Source organism: Microcaecilia unicolor, chromosome 9 (assembly GCF_901765095.1).
Source record: "Microcaecilia unicolor chromosome 9, aMicUni1.1, whole genome shotgun sequence".
Lineage (NCBI taxonomy): Eukaryota > Metazoa > Chordata > Amphibia > Gymnophiona > Siphonopidae > Microcaecilia > Microcaecilia unicolor.
In genome coordinates this window covers 73,292,021-73,308,400 of record NC_044039.1, presented here as the reverse complement: position 1 = coordinate 73,308,400, position 16,380 = coordinate 73,292,021, and the positions used below count along the sequence as shown (strand labels likewise).

At 43.4% G+C, this 16,380-nt stretch overlaps 1 long non-coding RNA gene across 1 annotated transcript; it reads left to right on the top strand.

Annotated features, from left to right (window-relative positions):
* Window positions 1-453: 453 nt before the first annotated feature.
* On the top strand, window positions 454-15,747 carry LOC115478229. Its single transcript, XR_003943467.1, has 3 exons — window positions 454-467; window positions 14,053-14,056; window positions 15,671-15,747. It is a non-coding gene; the product is annotated as an uncharacterized LOC115478229 (long non-coding RNA).
* Window positions 15,748-16,380: the final 633 nt, after the last annotated feature.

The following is a 16,380-nucleotide window of genomic DNA, read 5'->3' as shown; positions in this document are numbered from 1 at the left end:
GGGCATTCATATGCAGCCTTTCCCCCTCTCCCTTCCCTGCCCACCTATCCATGTGCAGTCTGTCCCCCTCTCCATTCCCTCCTATCCAAGTGCAGGCATTCCCCCTCCCCCGATGCACCAGCAATTCCCAGTCACTGCTGGCCATGCTGGCTCCGAGAATCAAAATGGCAGTTCACAGCCACCATTTAGAACTCAGAGCTGCATGGGAAGCAGCAACTGGGCAATCATTACTGCTTGACCACACACCAAAGCCCTAAGTCCCTGGACCTACTTGAACCGTTCAGGTAGGTTTTGCATGCAGCTTTTAGTGGGAGTGCAACAAAGATTTTGGGAGTGCATTTGCACCCCTGTAGTGATGCCTATACTTCCCAGGATAGCTTCAAACCAAGCTCTTCTCCCTTCTTGCAGACAGAGCACCTGGGGCAGCACCTGGCTCTCCAGAGCTAGTTTCTCTCCTCCCAACTGGAGTTTGCTTTACCTTTCCTGGGCTCTCTCCTTCTGCGCACTTAGAGCCTGTTGATATGCTACTTGCCTACTGCAGCTAGACAACCACACCTTCCTCCCCAGATGGAAGGTAGCTAATAACTGATTGCTTCCTCTGCAGTGAACAGCTCCTGGTACTATATCTCCCAGGCTGCCTATCTGCCCCTCTCACATTGCCTGCTGGGCAGTAAAGGAATCCTCTGCTCACTGGCAGAGAACTGTAATTCCCATAGTCCTCCTCTGTGTTCTCCTAACTTCCTGGGCCTTGCTTCCTACCTGTTCGTCCTACCAGGACCTCTGTTACAGCAACTGGGTTTTCAAGGAGTCTGCCAGCCTATTTGCTCAGGTAAGGACAGTTTTCTCCCTTTTTCCTTCTTTATGGGAGACTAGGAAAACTACAGTACTTTTCCTGACTACCAATCTTTTCCTTCTTCATCTCCTCAGACTGTGACTGGCCCTGTCTGCCACAATATGAATCAGATTCCTGCATTTATGCGGTCCTCTGTGATTAGTTCTTATGAACACCCATGTTTTGTGCTCAATGCCTTTTGGAGCTTTGTAGACATTCCTTGCCTCAAAGCATGCTGGGAGGAGCAGAATTTCCCTTCCTTCCGATTGCTCTCGAGGAGAATGAGAGGTGGAAGTTGTGCCTAGGTTATAGATCCAGTGTGTTGAGAATTTTGAATCTCTCCATGCTGAGGCTGTAAACTACAGCTTGTTTTTTTCCTTTCAGGGTAGCAGTCCGTAGTGAATTTTTACCTGTGTGTCTGCTGTATAGTTACCACGGTGTTGTGCTCTGCTACTCTTAGTGCTGTGTTTCAGTATTTCAAACACCAATCACTGAATATTCTCTCTTCTGGAGAGAGTTTGATCACAGGCTTCGACTCAATCTGCATGTACAGAATCCTAATTCATCTCAACACAACTGTAAGTGATTGAGTTGTTTATCTTGTCATCATTTGTGTTAAATAAGAATGGGATCAAGGATGAGAGTCAATTCTTGGTAACAAGCAGCTCCAGGTTAAGCCTCTGGATATACAAGGCCAAAGTTAATGCCTTTTAGAGGCTAGAAAAGTAAACATTCATGTCACTATAGTGTTTAAAAGGATTCTTCATCATAAAGCCTGTCACGAAATGCCTAGCCACATGCCTGGGGTTAGCCTGCAGCCACTTAGAGGGTCTATCCCCAGCACAGCTCAGGTCTGCCTGCACCTGATGCTCGTGCCCTCACTGGCACACTCATCCCACCGACTGGGTCACAGCCACCTCTGGGTGAGTCTCCCACTCTCAAATTATCCCCAGTGATTTCTAGGTTACTGGGGCCACACTCCCAATGGTCCCACAGCTCCCAGAAAGCACTCACAGATCCAACACACAAATCACCAGGATTCTTTATCAGTCCAGACAAACAGGGCAAACAAACAATTATGTTTATTCTCTTAAAAATATTGAACAATGGTACAAAATAGTGCAAATAGCAAACAATAACAGGTAACTGAAATATGGATCAGTTATAACACTAACTAAATACTTATATACTGTCTAAACAGTACCTGGGAAGATCAGGACATATAATTCACCAAGCCTCAACAAAGAGATCTGTCTCTTTTTTCTCCTGGGCTAAGAAGACTGAAGGCAAAATCAGTACATTCTAAAGGAAATGAGCTCCTGGGCCAATCAAAGCCTAGTCAACAAGATTTTTTTTTTTATAAATCTTGTTTATTCACATCAGTGCACAAAGGAACTTAAAACATACATGTAGGTTACAATATTAATAACAGTCCTTACAACCAAAACTGTTCCCTTTATTTCCATTTTTTATTCCCCCCCTTCCCCCCTTTGATATCTCCCCTCCCTCTATCCCCCCCTCTCCTCCCTCCCTTCCTTTATTTCAAGAGTTTAATATTCTACTTTTTGTCGTTGCAGTCAAAGTCTCCCAAAATGGGGCCCATATTTTACAATAGTCATCTCCCTTTTGGGAAGCTAAGTCTGTAATTCTCTTCCGTTCTAGGGAACACATGTGGATCATAAGTGCTCTCCACTGGGCTATCGTTGGACTTTCTGTAGACAGCCAAACTTGCAAGATCGCCTTTTTCCCCATTAAGACTGTCCTCTGTAAAAAGGTTTCCATGCCAGCCGGTTTATGACTTTGTATTGTAAATCTATGAAATAATTGTCTCGGGGAGTGGTGCCACTTTACTTTCCACATGTCTGACACCTGTTCTGCCAGGGATTTCCAGAATTTATGTACCTTTTGGCACGACCAAAACATATGGCCTAAGTGAGCATTCGCTAACCCACATTTTGCACAGTCATCATTGTCTCTTAGTGTCGCTCTATAGGCCCTGCGTGGTGATACATAAAGGTGCAGGATAAACCTATATTGCGTTTCTTGCCAGCACGCATTCTCAGTCAATTTATAGGTTCGTTGCACACAATTTCCCAGCTGTTCCGCTGTAACAGGTACTCCCAAATCTGCCGTCCATTGTCCCGCTTCTTTCTCATAATCATATTTCTTTGTCCGTTCCCGGAGAAGGCAGTGGAAGCATTTAAGTGGTATCCGTGTTTGATCGTCCAGACCCAACATTGCGTTATATGTCTCCCAGCTTCCCACACTAAGCGATGAGCTAGGAAGTGACTGGATATAGTGCCGTAGTTGCATAAATGCAAATGCATCTTTCTTGTCCAGCTTGAATTCCGTGCACAAATCTTCGAATGGCTTTATCGTACCTTGCTCCGTCACCACGTGGAACAGATATCTAACTCCATGGTCTTCCCAGTTCTTGAATATCTTGGATGTGTCCCCCACAGGGAATGCTGGATTGCCTCTGATTGGCAATAATGGTGAGGACGCCGTGCTCAGCTCGTAATGCTTTGTCAGCCATCTCCACGTCCTTTGCAACGGTCTGAAGATTGGAGCCGCCGCCCCAACAGTCTTTTTGGTGTTGGAGGGCATATGTAACCAGCTGGCAAAGTGCTGGTGTCGAAACCATTGTGTCTCTGTTTGTGTGTTTGTAAAATATTCTTTGCTCCGAAACCAGTCAGAGAGGTGTCGCATTGAGCTTGCTGTTGAAAAGAGCCTCAAATCCAAAAGGCCCAATCCTCCTTTATCTCGCGGAAGCATGACTCGCTTGATGGACATTCGCGCTCGTTTGCCTTGCCACAGGAATTTATTGAGTTGTTGATGTAACCATCTCTCATCTTTCCCACTCAGATACATTGGCAACATTTGAAACGCATAAATCCATGTAGGAAATAGGATCATGTTATAGAGAGCCACTCGTCCCATTAATGAGATGGGCAGTGCTTGCCAGTTGTGAAGTGTTTTCCCCACTCTGTCCTTCATTTTGGCCATATTTAAGGTATACAGTGTTTTAAGGTCAGCCGGGACTTGGACCCCTAAGTATGTCACCGCCCCTTGTGCCCATTGTAGTGGAAACGTTCCCTCCCATTCTGTTACTAATTCTGGGCCTACAGGAAGGGCTACGGATTTCTGGGTGTTCAAAGTAAACCCTGAGTGGAACCCAAACTCCTCTATTGTCATTAACAGCCTCGGTAATGATGATTGTGGCTTTGTCAAAGTTAGAAATAGATCATCCGCAAAGGCTAGTACCTTCACCACCTGCCCCGGAAACTGAACCCCTTCTATGTCCGGGTCCACTGCAATCGTGCGCAACAGAGGCTCTAAGTAAATCAAAAACAATAGTGGGGATAACGGGCATCCCTGCCTTGTGCCCGCCTGTATCTCAATTTTTGGGGACTTGACCCCATTTACTAAAATCTTCGCAGAGGGGCCTTCATATAAAGTTTTAACTGCTCTTAAAAACCAGTCATCTCCCCCCACATATGTTAGCACTCGAAACAGATATTCCCAATTAACTTTATCAAAAGCTTTTTCTGCATCGAGACTAGCCATCAGCATCCTGGTCTTTGTGTCTTTACTCTGGGCAATTGACATAAGGACCTTCCTCACATTAATTCCTGAGTGTCTACCCCTTATAAAGCCCACTTGATGTTCCCCTATCAACTCCTTTAGTCGCGGTGCTAACCGTTCTGCCAGTACTCGGGCCAAAATTTTTAAATCTACATTGATAAGTGATATTGGGCGGTATGACTCAACTCGATCCTCCGGTTTACCCGGCTTGGGGATTAGTGTTATCATTGCTTCATTTTCTCCAGGGGTAAAGAAGCCCCTCTGCACCACCGCTTCATAATACTCAACCAATGGCCCACAAAATTGTATCGGCAAAATCTTATAATATTCAGCTGAAAATCCGTCTGGGCCCGGTGTTGAACCCAGAGGGAGGGTTTTGAGCACCTTTTGAATCTCTTGGGCCTGTATTGGTGAGGAGAGCAAATCTCGCTCCGTCTGTGTCAATTTCGGCATTCCGGAGTCTACTATGTAGTCAATGGTTAATTGCTCCTCTGGGCTATCGCCCCTAGAATACATCTCCGTGAAATGCTTATGGAAGGCCTCTGTGATTCCCTCTATACTATGAACCCGTGGGCCCCTCCTAGGGAGAATGGAGGCTACCAGTTTCTTAGGCCTCTGCGTTTGCGCCACTTTGGCTAACAGTCTACCCGCCTTATTCCCAAACCTATGAAAATATAACCGGCTCCCTGTCATCTGTTTTTGGGTTTTGTCATGTATAAGGGAGTTAAGTGCCACCGTTGTGGCTGTTAAGGCATCTCGGTTTTCAGTTGTTGGGTGCTGTATGTATTTATGTTTTACCCTCTTCAGCTCATGCTCCAGGTTGATTATGCCCGCCGCTATCCGCTTCCCTCTAGCACTCATATAGGCTATTATCCCCCCTCTGACTACGGCTTTGGAGGCCTCCCATAGTATAATTGGGGATGTGCATGTTCCTGCGTTCGTGGCTATGTACTGGTCCCATTGCTCTCTAATGTATATGGCAAATCTTTCATCTTTATACAGGAAGGAGGGAAAGCTCCATGCATAGCCCTTCTCCCCAGGGATGTCATGCACCACATCTATCCAAATTAGTGAGTGGTCTGACACTTCCACTGGGCCTATCTCTGCTCGTTCAATTCTAAAAAATAATGACTGGTCCACTAGAATATAATCCAGCCTGGACCACGTCCCATGGGCTTTTGATTGGTGCGTGTAATCTAAGGTGGTTGGGTGCAGTAACCTCCAGGGGTCCACCAATCCCAACTCTGTTCCCAGCTCTTGCAAACTAGCCCTCTCCTCAAGTTCTCTCTTTCCCGACCTGTCTAATTGTGGGTCCAGGACTTTATTAAAATCGCCTGCCCATATCCATGGCGCGTCCGTGTATTGGAGGCCCAGAGAAATTAACTTTTGGTAAAACGTGTTTGCATGGGAGTTGGGGGCATATACCGCGCACAGGTAAACCCGCAGTCCCTGTATGTTTAAACTCAACAGTACCACTCTTCCCTCCCCATCTTTATATATCAGTTTAGAGCCACACATCAAGCCTTTTTTAATTAGAATCGCCACCCCACTTCTTTTAGCCCCCGAAGACGAGTAATAGCATTCTCCCACCCATTTTTGTTTTAGCTTTTCATGTTCTATGTCTGTTAATTTAGTCTCCTGTATGCAGGCTATCGAGGCCTTATGATGCTTAAGCTGATTTAAAATCTTGGTCCTCTTGACGGGAGATGTTATGCCCGAAACATTCCACGAGATTACTCTTAAAGTGGACTTATGTGTCTAGCTCTTTCTCTGTATCCTCCCTTGATCCCTTTTGATAAGTTGCCCCAGGGGCCCAGCCCATCCCCTGTGGTTCTACCCTATCCTTTCTCTGTCTCTTAATTCGCAATGTGTGTTGACTGTTTACTATTTTGACTACAACTCTCAATGTTCTTCTTCCTTGCTCCCTCCCCCCTCCCCTTCCCCCCCCCCCCCCCCCCCGTGTTCTTCCCTACCTCTCACTGTTCCACGATTACTGTGATCCTCTTCCCCCCCCCATAACTCTCCCCTCCCCTCCCCAGTCTCGCTCTGGGCTCCCCTCTCTCTCTGAGGGATTAGCCTATCCGGGTCTTCACCTGGTGTTTGAGAGCCGTCTCCCCCCCATCAATTGACTTCTCCCTCATGTAACATTTATGCTTAAACCATCCAACTTATAACCAAAAATTCCATTCCCGGCTGACCCCCATTACACACCTGCAATAAATACTGCCTTCACACAGGTTCCAGAGATTTCACCCATTCTTCTGCCTCTGTTGCCTCTGTAAATGCATGCCAGCGGTTCAAATGCTGGATCTTTAGAATGGCTGGAAATTGTACCATAAAACGATATTTCTTTTCTACTAGATGAGAGCATATGGTTGAAAAGGCCCTCCTTTTGGATGCTAATTCCGCCGAGTAGTCCTGGAACATCCTGATTTGTTGCCCCTCGTATTTCACAGACTCTCGCTTATTTTTAAAAGAACTTAAGAGCTGTGCCTTTTGAGCATATCTATGAAATTTTGCTATTATAACTCTGGGTTTCGTGGCATCCGATCTCGCTGGGCCCACCCGGTGTACTCTGTCCATTGTTATCTCCCCTTGAATGGCCACCTCAGGGAAATGCGCAATTAGCCAGGTTTCCAGGGTCTTTGCCAGCGACGTCTCCGCTAACGACTCAGGGAAGCCAACAAACCTGAGATTGTCCCTCCTCGCCCTGTTTTCCAGCTCCTCCAGTTTGTCGTGTTGTGTTTTAATTATGGCCTCCATACTGTCCACTTTATCCTTGTACTCCTGCAGCGTGTCTTCCACATCCGAAACTCTGCACTTGATCTCTCCGGTGCGCCGTTGTAGATCTGTTGTGGACTGCGCAATTCCTGCTATTTGTTCAGAAAGCTGCTGCAGTCGGGGGTCTAATGCTTTAACTACAGCTTCCGTCAGTTCCGCCGTTAAATTTGCCTGGGCCGACCGGGGCGGTGAGTTAGGCGCCATTTTGTCTTCTCCCGATTTTGCCTTGTCCGCGCCTCTGCGAGGTGGTTTAGCAGCCATCAGCGTTTGCGAGTTAGTCAGAAATTTGTCCATATATTCTCGGACCGTTCTGCACCTTTTTCTTTCTCGATCTGGGTATTAAAAGTCGAATTTCAAGGTGTTTGGGGGAGTTCGGGCCTCGCAGCAATCCCAGGTGCGTCTGCTGTTATTCACAGCATCACGTGACCCCTAGTCAACAAGATTTAAAAGTATACTGCTGAATGCTTCCTGCTTGTGTTAAAGAAAAAGAACATTCAGTTCCCTGTAACAGCTTTAGAGCAAAAAAGTGCCATCTGCTGGCCAATAGGAGAAATACACTTCAGGACATAAGGCAGGAAAATATCCAATACATTTTACAGACCTAAAACACTGTTTCTTCATACTGGAGAGAGGCTGATCATAGGCTTGGACTCAGTCTGTATGTACACAATCCTAATTCATCTCAGCACAACGGTAAGTGATTGAGTTGCTTATCTTGTCATCAATTGTATTAAATAATAACGGGATCAAGGATGAGAGTCCATTCTTGGTAACAAGCAGCTCCAGATTAAGCCTCTGTATATATGGCCAAAGTTAAAGCCTTTTGGAGGCCAGAAAAGTAAAAATTAATTTCATTATAGTGTTTGAGAGGATTCTTCATCATAAATACTATTAAACATCCTAGAATACTTCGGGATTGGAGGAAACATACTTAGTTGGATCAAAGGCTTCCTAACCACAAGAACATACCAAGTGATATCAAATGCAAATACATCATCACCATGGAAACCAGAATGTGGAGTACCCCAAGGATCATCGCTTTCACCAACCCTTTTCAACCTAATGATGACACCTCTAGCCAAATCGCCATCCAACCAAGGCCTTAATCCCTACATCTACGCAGATGATGTCACGATCTACATCCCGTTCAAACATGATCCAACAGAAATCACAAATGAAATCAAACACAGCCTCCAAATCATTAATTCATGGGCGGATGCATTTCAATTAAAACTCAACGCAGAAAAAACACAATGTCTCATCCTCTCATCAGAATATAACACTAACAAGCCCGCCACTATAAACACCCCAAACTATACCCTTCCTGTTTCAGATAGCCTGAAAATTCTCATAGTTACAATTGACCGAAATCTCACACTAGAAAGCCATGCGAAAAATACAACGAAGAAAATGTTCCATTCAACATGGAAACTCAAAACAGTAAAACCTTTCTTTCCAAGGGAAATATTCTGCAGCCTAGTACAATCAATAGTGCTAAGTCACCTAGATTACTGCAATGCAATCTATGCTGTATGCAAAAAAACAAATCATTAAGAAATTCCAAACTGCCCAAAACACAGCAGCCAGACTCATATTTGGAAAAACGAAATACGAAAGTGCCAAACCCCTAAGAGAAAAACTACACTGGCTCCCACTTAAAGAACGTATTACGTTCAAAATCTGTACTCTGGTTCATAAAATCATTAACGGTGAGGCCCCGGTCTACATGTCAGACCTCATAGGAACACTAAAAGATCAGCACGCATATTCCTGAATCTCCACTACCCCAGCTGCAAAGGACTAAAATATAAATCAACATATGCATCCAGCTTCTCCTACATAAGCATGCAACTATGGAATGCATTACCAAACGCCATAAAAACAATGCACGACCTAACTAACTTTCGAAAATCACTAAAAACCAACCTGTTCAATAAGGCATACCACAATGATCCATCCTAAATACCAGACAACGAAACTCAAACCAGAACTGGACAAAACTGAGCTCTCTATACTTGACTGCCTCAGTTACTCTATCATGAATGAACTTTAACGCAATACCACTTTATTTCTCATTCCGAATATGAACTCTCTATACTTGACTGCTTAATCTACTCTGTCACTCATGAACTTTAATGCAATACCACTTTGTATTTCTCATTCCGGGAATGGCGATCACCATTACGGAATAATGTAAGCCACATTGAGCCTGCAAATAGGTGGGAAAATGTGGGATACAACTGCAACAAACAAACAAATAAATAAATACATAAATAAATAAATAAAGCGTCAGTGACACAGAACCAGAGTTGTGTCAACAGTATTTAGATTGATTTCAGTGAGAGCTAACTGCTACAGAAATCAGACAATTTGTGGAAGATTACTTGCTGATTAACTGTGACAACTGTGTGGGGACTGACAGGATTCAAATGTGATCAGTATAAATTAATCTGATGGTTCAAATTTGGGAAAATAAGTGTGTGATCAGAAACTGACAGTAAAGCCTTAGACTGAAAAAGCTGAGTGAGCAGCAGGGTTGCCAGGTGGAAAAATTTTTCCCACCCAAACCAGCCTAAATCCAGCCCAAAACCCGCCCAAACTCAAACCCCCCCCCCTGACACCCCCCCCCCCGCGTCATCACCCCCCGCCCCCACCGTCATCAACACCGCCCCCGCTGTCATCGTCCCCGCCTCCCCCATCATCGGCCCCGCCCAGAATGTCACTAACCCCGCCCAAAACGTCACTAACTCCGCCCCCGCGGCCGAAAAAAAACGCCTAAAAAAAACGCCCAAAAGACAAAAAAGAAGCCCAAAAAACCGCAACCCGTGGGTCGCGGAAAACCGCCCAATTGGGCGGTAAAACCGCCCACCTGGCAACACTGGTGAGCAGTGTTAATAGCTAAGTGTGCCATATAAGGAAATCTGTGAGCAACCCCCACTTTTGCTGCCTTGACAACAAACATTGTATCAATTCTGGCACAGCCATGCTTTGTTTAAAAAAAATTATTTTTGTCAGTGTGATTACATATGATGGCACAACTCACCTGAAAGACAGAAAATGAGCTGGCAAGTTCAAACTGAAATGGATGAGATAGGTCTTGGGAGTTCAATGACTGTCCCAAGCACTACAGGGGATGGAAATCTGATTTCAAGGATGCTATTATAGATATGAAGCTCACTCTAAAGCAAGATATGATATGATGTTGAATTGACTGCGAAAGGAATCAGCTAAACATGTGGAAGGGATGAAACATGTGTACTGAATGATCCTGTAAAAGGATTGAAAGAGATGTGGGAAAGACTTGAACAGTACTATAGCAGCCCACATGCTATAGAAGACTCAGTGTTCAAAAGAATGGATAACTTTCCAAAAATATCTGGTAAAGACAACCGTAAGCTGCTGGAGTTAGGAAATCTCCTTCAAGAGCTAGAAGCAGCCAAAGTAGAACACAGCTTCCCAGGTCTTGATCAGTTGGACTCAGCTAGAGGCACAAAGTCCACCTTAGCAAAGCTACCATATGACATAAGAGAGAAATAGTCAGCAGTTGATAAAAAATATAAAGAAGAAAATTATGGGAAGCATCCTCCCTTCACAGTCTTCACAAAGTTCATACGAGATGTAGCAATGAGGAGAAATGATCCCAGCTTCATGGTATAGACACTTAAAGCAAGTAAGACAAGCCACTTCCTGAAGGTGAAGCCAGCCAAGGAGTATGGCAGCACCAGTGAACCTGTATCTGTCAATAAGACAGAGGTGGCACCTGCAGCACCCACACTCTCTGATCGTCCTTCTACTGCAAACAAAGTAGAGGATATAAATCAACAGTGTTCCTTACACAAAAAGCGACATCCTCTCAAAAAATGTTGAGGGTTTAGAGGAAAACCCTTTAAAGAATGGAAAGAACTATTGAAAAAGTTCAGAATGTGCTACTGATGTTGCTTTTCAATCATACTGCTAAAGATTGCAAAGCCACCATCAAGTGCACAGTGACTGACATGTTAGTGCTCTACACCTTGACGAAGTTATAGCTGCTCTTCCAGACGCTTCAGCCCCTGAGTTAAGCCAAGGTGGGGAGAAGGAGACAGAGTAAGTGTCTACACCTGATGTCACTCCAAACTGCACCACAGTGTGTGGAGAAGGCCACAGTATAAAGTCCTGCAGTAAGATATCTTAGCCATTGTATATCCTAAAGAGAACCAGAAAAAAAACAGTCAAAATGTATGTCATCATAGATGAATAAAATAACAAGTCTCTGGCAACATCAGATTTCTTCGACTTGTTCAACATCCAAGATTAATTTTCCTTCAGCCTCAAGACCTGCTCAGTAGTTGCACGAGTAGTGGGGGGAAGAAGAGCAAGTGGAGTTACCACACTTACCTACTCTTGTTAGGTGTAAACAGATATCCAATAACCAGGATGAAATTCCCACATCAGAGGTTGCAAAGCACTACACTCACCTGAAGCCTATAGTCAGACACTTGCAACCTTTAGAGCCAAATGCTGAAATCGTACTTCTGCTATGGAGAGATATACCACTATTGGTCAGCGTTCAAGGATCATGTGCTGGTCCACCCAATGCTCTATATGCATGTCAACTCACCTTGGGATGGGTGATAGTAGGTGACGTCTGCCTCAACAGAATGAGGTGACCAAGTGTCAGTGTACGCACCACGAGTGTCCTAGAAAATGGGTGTACCACTTTATTCAAGCCATGTCCCAACCTTCTACATACAAAAGAGATTTTTAGTCATGAAGAACCAAGTTCTCTATCAGATTTGAGAGACCACATAGGGAATACATTGTTCCAAGTCACAAAAAATGACAAACCTATACTCTTCATAGATGATAGACAGTTCTTAAAAATTATGGATAAAGAATTCTCTAGAGACAAGCCAAACAGCTGAGTGGCTCCTCTACCATTCCAGTCATCCAGACCGTGACTCCCTAACAACAGAGAAAAGCTCTTTCTTGACTCACTTCATTGCAAAAAAACTCTAAGGAGAAAAAAAACCCACTGACAAAACAGCATTTCAATAACTTCATGCAAGACATGTTGACTAATGGCATGAAAAGCCAACTAGACCTTTAAAATAAGATGAAGAGTGTTGGTACCTACCTACCTTTGGTGTGTACCACCTGCAGAAACCAGAACAGATCAGAATTGTATTAAATTCCAGCGCTCAGTTCCAAGGAATCTTACTCAACAATGTGCTTTTCTCTAGGCCTGACATGGTGACCAGCCTATTAGGGGTTCTGATCCAGGGAGTGTTCTGCCCCCACTGCAAAGGGAAGCTTGTGCTGTCTGTGTGTGACAGATTATATGTTTGTATATTTATTAAGCTTTGTATATGAATTAGATCCCTGCATTTCTGCGGTCCTCTGTGATTAGCTCTTATAAACACCTGTGTTTTTTGCTCTCAATGCCTTTTGGATCTTTATAGTTACTGCTTGCCTCAGGGAGTGCTGGGAGAAGCAGAATTCACCCTCCCTCCGATTGCTGTCTTGATGAGAGTGAGAGATGGAAGCTGTGTCTAGGTTATAGATCCAGGATGTTGAGAGGCCTGATTCTCTCCATGCTGAGGCTGTAAACTACTGCTTGTTTTTTCCTCTTAGGGTACAAATTCTTAGTGAATTTTTACTGTGTGGCTGCTGTGCAGTTACCTGTGCTGTGCTGTGGTACTGTTATGCTGTGTTTCAGTATTTCAAGCACCATCACTGACAGTTCTCCCTTCTGAAGAGGGGCTGATCACAGACTGGACTCAGTCTGTATGTACAGAATTCTAATTTTATTTATTTTTATTTTATTTATTTGTTGCATTTGTATCCCACATTTTTTTCATCTCAGTGCAACTTTAAGTGATTGAGATATTTATCTTGTTATCAATTGTATTAAATAAAGAATTGGATCAAGAATGAGAGTCAATTCTTGGTATCAAGCAGTGTCAAGGCCAAAGTTAATGCTTTGTAGAGGCCAGAAGAAGAAGTTTAAAAGAATCTTTGTGCTTCTTAGGGGTTTGTGTAGAGCAAAACAGGAGAGAAGCAGCTCTTTGTTACCTTGAGCTAGCTGTTTTGTAAACCACATACAGTCACTCTGATGTCTGTTTTGGTCTGTGCTCAGAAGATAGAAAAGCTTTGCTGTTGGTATATAGCTGCAAACAAGAATCTTGTAGGTGAGAATTTGCTTCTGGGGTTCAGGAGCTGCAACAATTTACCAGCAGTGCTCTGCTACCTTTTCCCCAGCCAGCCCCTCATTCTTCTATGATCCAATCCTCTGGAGCTTTAACAGCCAACAACTGTTCCTCCAACTTTTTTTTTCCTAGTCCTGGTAATCCCTGAAGTTCAAAATGTACAAATCAGAGCTAGCAGTGTAACAAAACACTTATGTGGGAGATGCTGAATCAATCTTTTCTCTGCCCTTTGCACTTCCTGGTTCAGTCTTTACAGACCTTCTTTATGATCAGGAATAGGAAACTTGGTAAGACAGCAACACATTGATAACAATACTTGAAGAAGATGAAAATGATGATGGGCACTTTTTTAGTGAGAGCCGGTGGTGGGAGGCGGGGATAGTGCTGTGCAGACTTATACGGTCTGTGACAGAGCCGGTGGTGGGTGGCGGGGCTGGGGTGGTTGGGAGGGCGGGGATAGTGCTGGGCAGACTTGTACGGTCTGTGCCCTGAAAATGACAGTTACAAAGGTGATATATACACAAAAAGTAGCACATAATGAATTTGTCTTGTTGGGCAGGACTGGATGGACTGTGCAGGTCTTTTCTGCATCATCTACTATGTTACTATGTTAAATGACTTATGATGGTTTTGCATGGCTCAGTTAAAGAAGTGGTTCAGTGAAAGAATAGTAGATACTCCAGGTATGTCATAAGGTCCAAAGAATCCTCCATTGTGTGACGGTGTCAATATCCCATCAGATACGCTGCAATTCAACACAAATGGGTGCTCAGCTAAGGATTGCTGATATAAATGCACGGGGAGTAATTTCCTAGATGGAGAGGCCAAGTGGATGCCTAGTTTAGGCCTATGTGTCTTTATAAACTACTAGCACAAATCTTCAGAAATCGCAGCTATAAGGAACTCACATAAAATACATACAACTTCACGTAGTTTATAAAGCATATGGTTAAATTAGGATTCTGCCCAATCAGGCACGTAGATTCACAGTCTCTTATACGAGTAGGAAGTTGGTGAATGATATTATCCCACCTGGGGAATGTTCTACTCAATATGCTTCATTCAGGGGCTAGCTATGACTGAATGAACACCTAGTGGAAAAAATTAAGATGGATACTGGCAAGAAGTCCCATCATGCCACTGTAGTCCAGTACATAAGCCTTACAGGTAGCAAGGATAACAGATCTGCACAGCATTTCCTAAAAACCATGGGAGATTCAGGACTAGAGTCCCTGATGTTTCAGCTTCTGGTGTCAACCACCTGAACTTGGCCCACTTGCAGTGAGAAAGGCATTTAGCAATCTTTGTCTGAGTAGCTGTATTAAGTAACTCAAAGCCCCTGAAAAGCTCTTCTCTAAAGCCTTTAATGGAAGAGGCAAATAACTATCTATTCACACACACAAGGACTAACATTGGCTGCATATATTGTAGCAGGATTTGCTTATCCACTCCTACTCTAGCTGAAATTATTTTCATGCACCTTTTCATTAAGTTAGTCACCGTTATTTCTATCTAATTGCTGTTAATTGATCTTATCTGTCTATACCTCTGCTTACAACCTATTCTTTCTATTAAGATGCTTTAACGTTTATTTTATTAACATACATACTATGCCATAATATGTACCATATTTGAATATTTTGGGCTATGCCCAGCTTATTCTTGCTGTACACTGTGTTATGATTATGTAAGTTGCTTTGAACCTTTATCTTTGGAGAGAGAGCAACTAAAAGTTATATGGAGTGGAATGGATGAATTTCTTAAAAAAAAAAAAAAAGACAGGAAATAAATCCTAATAGACACACATACTCTCATTTGCTTTTCCTTAAGGACCTAATATGTTCCTTTACTGCTATTTTTCAGTAATAGTGCTTATCTTTAGCAGTAGCATGTATGAAAAAGGATGCCAAAGTACTGTATTCAAGCAGTTTAGGCATCTCTGTGGAGAAGAGCCAAGCTTTCACCAGCTATCCTGTGGATAACCAGCATTGTCTAGTTAACTTTCTAGCTGAATGGCTCTGAAGATTTACCTGGTGGGCTTTGTCTCCGCTCTCCTTGATACTTTCTGGTAAGGGTGGAAGGTGAAGAGAGGATATTGAGCTATAGCAGTCTGGCCAATGTGGCTGTTCATGGTATATTTCTTCCCTCTGAGGGGTACAGAGATACAGAAGATTTAAATTAAACTTGCCTCTTTTACCCATGACTCTGTTCTTGAGTAACGGAAGCTGTCTTTTTACTACAAGAGAACAAAATTAAACTAATATTTTCTGTTTTTCTATTTCAGCGAATCCTCCACAGCATCTGCTCTGGTTGCATAAGATTCATCATTTGGGTATAAAAAGAATACATTTTCACATAGTGTCCTCTGTGTGTGTTAACTTTTGCTCATTCATTCATGCATGCATAGTTTTGTCTGTGGCTCCATCTTTTTCTGGAGGGTTTTTTTTTTTTTAATTAAACCACTTTTCTGAAAATCCCCTACATTTTGCAGCATTGTATATAAAATCTAAAGATATCTTTTGCTTAAGGATTTGTGCTTAAAACCTTACTCTTTCCCCCCTCTCTGCCTTAGGACCCCTCAGGTCATAATGCCCACTGATGAGCTGAACTGTAACACAGAAGGCTAGAAACTCCTATGTAGCTTTGAGCTTTAATTTTAAGGAATGCTTAGGATGTTATGGCATTTAATTGGTGAATATTTTTCTCTACTAGATCTCCCAGAACCAGTGTATCTTCCCAGTGAAACTAGCACAGTACACTTAATTGGTTTTACAATCAGAGTAGTTGTAGTGGTGGTCTAAGTCCAAATTCAAATGGTCCTAGAGTATGGAAAGTGTATAGTCCAGTGATACAAGTTCTTTGAACAAACATGGTATTCAAATTTAGCTACCATATTTTCACAGATTAATAGGTGCTGAAATATAAGCCAGGACTGGTTGATCTTTTAGGGGTTTTTCCTCACTTACTTTACTTGCTGAGGCTTTCAGTCCTGGT